The sequence below is a fragment of the Pollachius pollachius genome (assembly GCF_949987615.1).
Source record: "Pollachius pollachius genome assembly, chromosome: 7".
NCBI classification, from domain to species: Eukaryota; Metazoa; Chordata; class Actinopteri; order Gadiformes; family Gadidae; genus Pollachius; species Pollachius pollachius.
The window spans coordinates 3,556,729-3,564,260 of record NC_136940.1 but is presented as its reverse complement, the minus strand read 5'-3'; positions in this window follow the sequence as shown (position 1 = coordinate 3,564,260).

The window sequence follows — 7,532 nt, the reverse complement described above, 5'->3', positions numbered from 1 at the left end:
GACCGCAATTGCGCGGCCCAACTCAACGCAAAGGGGAAACGCCTGCGATGGAGGAGGGCGATCGGACGCAGGTGAGCGGCATGAAAAGGGAAGCGGAGACTGTCTAACGAGAGAACGTGTGGGTCCAGCATAGGATCGCGGACCGGACCGAGATTCGCTCCCCGGACGGACCACCAGAGACCCGTCCCCCTGGAGGCCGACAAGGCCACACGGACGGATCGCCGCATCCCACAACCGGGACAAGAACGTGTGAGAGAGAGAAAGAGAGGACCGGAACGTCCACAGAGGCTCACGGACTCCAGACTTTGATTTATAGTTCTGCCGGGATGGGAGATTCCCCCTGTTGTATAATTTACATTGACTAAATACGCCATTGCCGGCTGTTTTCGCAACAGCGACGTGTACTGGTTGGGGGGAGGCGGGGCACGACGGAACCGGGTTACCACAATATATATATACATATTAATTAAATGGACTAGCAAGAATATTGTACACAAATTGTCTTCAGGCTGTATTTTTATTAGCCTGTTTGCTACATAGCAGTAATGCACAGCCCACTGTCATCAACATTGCCGTCGTGTTGAAGGAGTCCATTGTCCTCACACACACACACACACACACACACACACACACACCCACACACAGTAGATAAACGGGAAGCTTGTTGGTCAATTATGTTAAGCCCTACAGTAAAGTTATCAGTGGGGTGTTCCACAAAGCCGGTTTTATCCCATAACCAGGTAAGTTAACCCAGGGTTTGCGGTAACCCTAGGTTTTCCGTTCCAAAATGAACACAGTATGTTAGTTACTATAGAAACATATGCTCTTTATCAAACCTTGTCGGAGCAGGTTTTGCGCAGGTTAAGTTTGGAACATAACCCGGTTTTGGGTATTTAAACCCGCGTCACCGCAGATTCCGTGTGTTCACAATGGCATGCCCTTTTGATGAGAGGCCTGTTGATATCGGAGCGCAAATTATTCGTGCAATCCACCGGCTCGACATCTTGGCATATCCCATATCTCATATAGACTTTTTGCTGGAGAGATATAGATTCTTGCGCAAATCTTTAATATATTTAAATAGCCTTCTCCAGCCTTACATAGCCAACACTGCCAATCGAGGACCTGGCCTCAGTTCACTCTAGACTATTTGCGTAGCCCTCCGTTTTTGGCAAATGGTTTATCTATAATGTTGGAGATGCTGAGCACATTCAGTCCTTTCAGATGACCCATCCACGTCCGGACCAAGATTTTCATCGGCCTCCTATCATACAAAGAGCAATATTGGTCGAGTAGGCTACTATACGGCGAGAGGCGCTTACAACAGAAAGTATGAAATAGTTCTAACAGACTTACATCCACTGGAGAATGTTCGATCGTAGCCGGCGGCTCCATTACAAGCACTAATCCATCTTGATCTGTGAAGTTGATGAATTGTCACTTTTAGGTTTTCCAACCCAGTTACCAAAAAAAACAAACATTTAGAACATTTGCGCTGTGGCCCGCACACGGTTTGCATGTGTTACTTCGAAGACAAACAAAATCTAAAATACAAGAAAAACAGAAAAACCTACATTCAACCAGTGGGGTACCCTCACATGGCCCCTGGCATGGAGGGGGTACCTGGAGGTAGATACCTCCTCAGAGAGTCAGCCCTGAAGTTATGCCTATTGCCAGCTCCTCCATGCCTATTGCCAGCCCCTCCACCGGGGTCAAGACAATTTGAGGGCCAGATCCAGTCTGCCGACTGTCGGCCTTTTTACGATTGGCTTAAAAAAAAGGGATTATTTAAATGCAGGAGTGACAAATATGGTATGAGAATTTAAATGCTGGACTGACAAAATATACCAATAAGATGGTGGGAAATAAACTGTTTTTATACTACTACTTTTTACTTGATCCGCTGACCGCTTGGGAGCTATCGGAGTAAATATTTTTTAGAAGAAAAGGGTTATGGGGTAGGAACGTTAAGAATGCTTAACTGGGATATTAATAGATTCATGTCTCAAATATTAAGGATCATGCTTTTGACAGGTAACTAACGCAGTTACGCGGTCAGCGATCCGCTGCCGGGCTGTGGTTCTCTGGGTTGGAGAGGCTTTAGTGTTCCCTTTTCTTGTGATAATGTCCTTCTCCTCGTCATAGCTCTCCAGGAGAACCTGGAGTTCCATTTCATTGAAATAAGCGGACCGTTTCGCCATTTCGATCAGGGTTTCCATGATCCATACATCACTTCTTTATAGGTTTGGCGTGGACGCGCACAACCCCGTTCTGATTGAACTAATGCAGCTCTGGTTTAGATGGCACAGGGTCAATCAACCTAGAGTTCAGAGTTAACTCTGTGTTTGTTAAACCTCCGTTCGAGGAATACCACTCTGATCGTCCGCATTATTTTATTTATTTATTATTATTTATTTTATTACAAGTACATAGACGTTTTGACAGTAAACATGTACTGAAATTTGTGGCCTCCATTTTTAGTTTGTTTTGTTTCCCCCTGCTCTGAGGCGTGTCTCCTTTTTTGGTTGACACCAGAGCGCGCGCGCGCACACACACACACACACACACACACACACACACACACACACACACACACACACACACAGGAAGCTTGTTTGTGGTTAGTTATGTTAAGCCGTACACTAAAGTGATCTGTCTGTCCGCATTATTTTTTTAATTTATTATATTTATTTTATTACAAGTACATAGACATTTTGTCAGTAAACAGGAACTGACATTTACTTACATTTTTTGCTTTGGATGTGCTGCCATGGGCTGTTATAATGTTTATAATGTTAACGTTCAAGCTTTTTATTACCCTCATGGTGGAAAATAAACTTGCAAAATGGTTTAAAATGCAAAAGCTGGTTTGAGACTGTGGCCAAAGTTGACCAAGTCAACAAGACAAAGTCATCCAATTCCCCGAAAGCATTTCACAATCAGTACATAGCGTGAGAGTTCCACAATTGAAAATAATACATGCCCTAGTTAAGGACACCACTTCAACAGCCTGACAACTCAAACTCCACCTCTCCGCCCCGACCACATTTACTGTTATGGTTTCATCTCTTTCTTTTCTCCTCATTCCTTTATGATCCATTGGGTCATAAAGGCATTTGCAAGGTAAACCCATTACTACTGAATCGCATTACTTCTAAAAAAAATAAACGGGACCAACCAACTTTGGCCACAGTCTTACACAAAGGGCAGGATCTGCCTTTTATGGGTTGTATTACTGCTTTAAAGATCTAAACTGGGAAACAGTAAAGGGCTGAATTGGTTATAATCCAGGGCACAGAGCAGGTAATATATATCTTGGAAGTCAAAGAAGAGCTGGTGTCCCGGGAGCATCATCCGAACTTCGACCAGCTAATCGCCTTAGCCATTCGGTTTGACAACCGGCTCCAGTGTCACAGTGAGCTAACCTTACGACTACCACCGTCACGGTCTATCCCCTTTCTGCCAGCAACATCCTGGTCTCCATGCCAGAAGGCCAAATTTATATTTTAAACAGTTAAAGGGGCTTTGTATCAGGATGAATCATTATTTGGACGTGACAACATGAGGTGTTTCTACAGTCAAAACAATGTGTTCCTGAACTTGTCTGTATTCTGGCTCTGTCCAACCTTCTTGGTGAATGCGGCTGTAGACGAGCCCACCATGGCATCATTCAGGGAGCTTCCTGAGAAGACAGACTGGACAGAGCCCGGAACCCAACGGGCTGAGTAGTCCATGAGCCAGGGGCTGAAAAATCACATATCGGTAACATTCGAGGTGACAAAGTCTAGTGATGGTTTTTTTTTCTGAATACTCCATGCCTGAGGGACATATTTTAGTATGATACTTTTCTAAGTGGTAGCTTTCTTGTATTTTTCCTGGCCTTTATACCCATACCAAGTAATTCAAACAATACGCGCCTATGTACATGTATTGTTGCCTGAGGATATGTAGAAAGGTTGAACATGTCTTAATCCATATTATATCACATCTACATGACCTAGGCTTTTAGAAAATATATAGTTTAGGTGGGTGCTTTAGCTTTCCATTAATGATACTGGCCAAAATGTATCAGCTGTACACTTTTTCATCCATTTAATATAGGGTTATGTACAGATAAAAGAATCAAGGAGGGTGGATCAAGTCCCCACTCATGTTATATCACATCTGGAGAATAGGGGCTTTCAGAAAATATATAGTTCAGGTGGTTGAATATGCATTACCTGGGTAGAGGCCGCAATGGTTTCGCTGCATACTTGGTTCAACTATAGGCTACAGTTCAGTATAAGTTGAGGTGCACAGAATGTTTGAAGGAAGGTTTAACAATTTTATTTGTCAATATGACAATACGACACTGAAGGCTCAAGGAAATGAGCCTTCAGTGGCACTATGTGAGTCAAACATCAAATTGCGCAACTTTATTTGAACGGGAACTATCTCACAAAAAACAATAATTCTTCCTAGAACTTAGGCCCCGTTTACACGAGGACGCTTGCGGTTAAAAACGGCAAAATATTTTATCCGAAGTGCCTTTCATTTAGACGGTGACAGCGTTTTTGGGGCTTAAAAACGCAAAAACAGGGGTCAATCAACCTAGAGTTCAGAGTTAACTCTGTGTTTGTTAAACCTCCGTTCGAGGAATACCACTCTGATCGTCCGCATTATTTTATTTATTTATTATTATTTATTTTATTACAAGTACATAGACGTTTTGACAGTAAACATGTACTGAAATTTGTGGCCTCCATTTTTAGTTTGTTTTGTTTCCCCCTGCTCTGAGGCGTGTCTCCTTTTTTGGTTGACACCAGAGCGCGCGCGCGCACACACACACACACACACACACACACACACACACACACACACACACACACAGGAAGCTTGTTTGTGGTTAGTTATGTTAAGCCGTACACTAAAGTGATCTGTCTGTCCGCATTATTTTTTTAATTTATTATATTTATTTTATTACAAGTACATAGACATTTTGTCAGTAAACAGGAACTGACATTTACTTACATTTTTTGCTTTGGATGTGCTGCCATGGGCTGTTATAATGTTTATAATGTTAACGTTCAAGCTTTTTATTACCCTCATGGTGGAAAATAAACTTGCAAAATGGTTTAAAATGCAAAAGCTGGTTTGAGACTGTGGCCAAAGTTGACCAAGTCAACAAGACAAAGTCATCCAATTCCCCGAAAGCATTTCACAATCAGTACATAGCGTGAGAGTTCCACAATTGAAAATAATACATGCCCTAGTTAAGGACACCACTTCAACAGCCTGACAACTCAAACTCCACCTCTCCGCCCCGACCACATTTACTGTTATGGTTTCATCTCTTTCTTTTCTCCTCATTCCTTTATGATCCATTGGGTCATAAAGGCATTTGCAAGGTAAACCCATTACTACTGAATCGCATTACTTCTAAAAAAAATAAACGGGACCAACCAACTTTGGCCACAGTCTTACACAAAGGGCAGGATCTGCCTTTTATGGGTTGTATTACTGCTTTAAAGATCTAAACTGGGAAACAGTAAAGGGCTGAATTGGTTATAATCCAGGGCACAGAGCAGGTAATATATATCTTGGAAGTCAAAGAAGAGCTGGTGTCCCGGGAGCATCATCCGAACTTCGACCAGCTAATCGCCTTAGCCATTCGGTTTGACAACCGGCTCCAGTGTCACAGTGAGCTAACCTTACGACTACCACCGTCACGGTCTATCCCCTTTCTGCCAGCAACATCCTGGTCTCCATGCCAGAAGGCCAAATTTATATTTTAAACAGTTAAAGGGGCTTTGTATCAGGATGAATCATTATTTGGACGTGACAACATGAGGTGTTTCTACAGTCAAAACAATGTGTTCCTGAACTTGTCTGTATTCTGGCTCTGTCCAACCTTCTTGGTGAATGCGGCTGTAGACGAGCCCACCATGGCATCATTCAGGGAGCTTCCTGAGAAGACAGACTGGACAGAGCCCGGAACCCAACGGGCTGAGTAGTCCATGAGCCAGGGGCTGAAAAATCACATATCGGTAACATTCGAGGTGACAAAGTCTAGTGATGGTTTTTTTTTCTGAATACTCCATGCCTGAGGGACATATTTTAGTATGATACTTTTCTAAGTGGTAGCTTTCTTGTATTTTTCCTGGCCTTTATACCCATACCAAGTAATTCAAACAATACGCGCCTATGTACATGTATTGTTGCCTGAGGATATGTAGAAAGGTTGAACATGTCTTAATCCATATTATATCACATCTACATGACCTAGGCTTTTAGAAAATATATAGTTTAGGTGGGTGCTTTAGCTTTCCATTAATGATACTGGCCAAAATGTATCAGCTGTACACTTTTTCATCCATTTAATATAGGGTTATGTACAGATAAAAGAATCAAGGAGGGTGGATCAAGTCCCCACTCATGTTATATCACATCTGGAGAATAGGGGCTTTCAGAAAATATATAGTTCAGGTGGTTGAATATGCATTACCTGGGTAGAGGCCGCAATGGTTTCGCTGCATACTTGGTTCAACTATAGGCTACAGTTCAGTATAAGTTGAGGTGCACAGAATGTTTGAAGGAAGGTTTAACAATTTTATTTGTCAATATGACAATACGACACTGAAGGCTCAAGGAAATGAGCCTTCAGTGGCACTATGTGAGTCAAACATCAAATTGCGCAACTTTATTTGAACGGGAACTATCTCACAAAAAACAATAATTCTTCCTAGAACTTAGGCCCCGTTTACACGAGGACGCTTGCGGTTAAAAACGGCAAAATATTTTATCCGAAGTGCCTTTCATTTAGACGGTGACAGCGTTTTTGGGGCTTAAAAACGCAAAAACAGGGGTCAATCAACCTAGAGTTCAGAGTTAACTCTGTGTTTGTTAAACCTCCGTTCGAGGAATACCACTCTGATCGTCCGCATTATTTTATTTATTTATTATTATTTATTTTATTACAAGTACATAGACGTTTTGACAGTAAACATGTACTGAAATTTGTGGCCTCCATTTTTAGTTTGTTTTGTTTCCCCCTGCTCTGAGGCGTGTCTCCTTTTTTGGTTGACACCAGAGCGCGCGCGCGCACACACACACACACACACACACACACACACACACACACACACACACACACACAGGAAGCTTGTTTGTGGTTAGTTATGTTAAGCCGTACACTAAAGTGATCTGTCTGTCCGCATTATTTTTTTAATTTATTATATTTATTTTATTACAAGTACATAGACATTTTGTCAGTAAACAGGAACTGACATTTACTTACATTTTTTGCTTTGGATGTGCTGCCATGGGCTGTTATAATGTTTATAATGTTAACGTTCAAGCTTTTTATTACCCTCATGGTGGAAAATAAACTTGCAAAATGGTTTAAAATGCAAAAGCTGGTTTGAGACTGTGGCCAAAGTTGACCAAGTCAACAAGACAAAGTCATCCAATTCCCCGAAAGCATTTCACAATCAGTACATAGCGTGAGAGTTCCACAATTGAAAATAATACATGCCCTAGTTAAGGACACCACT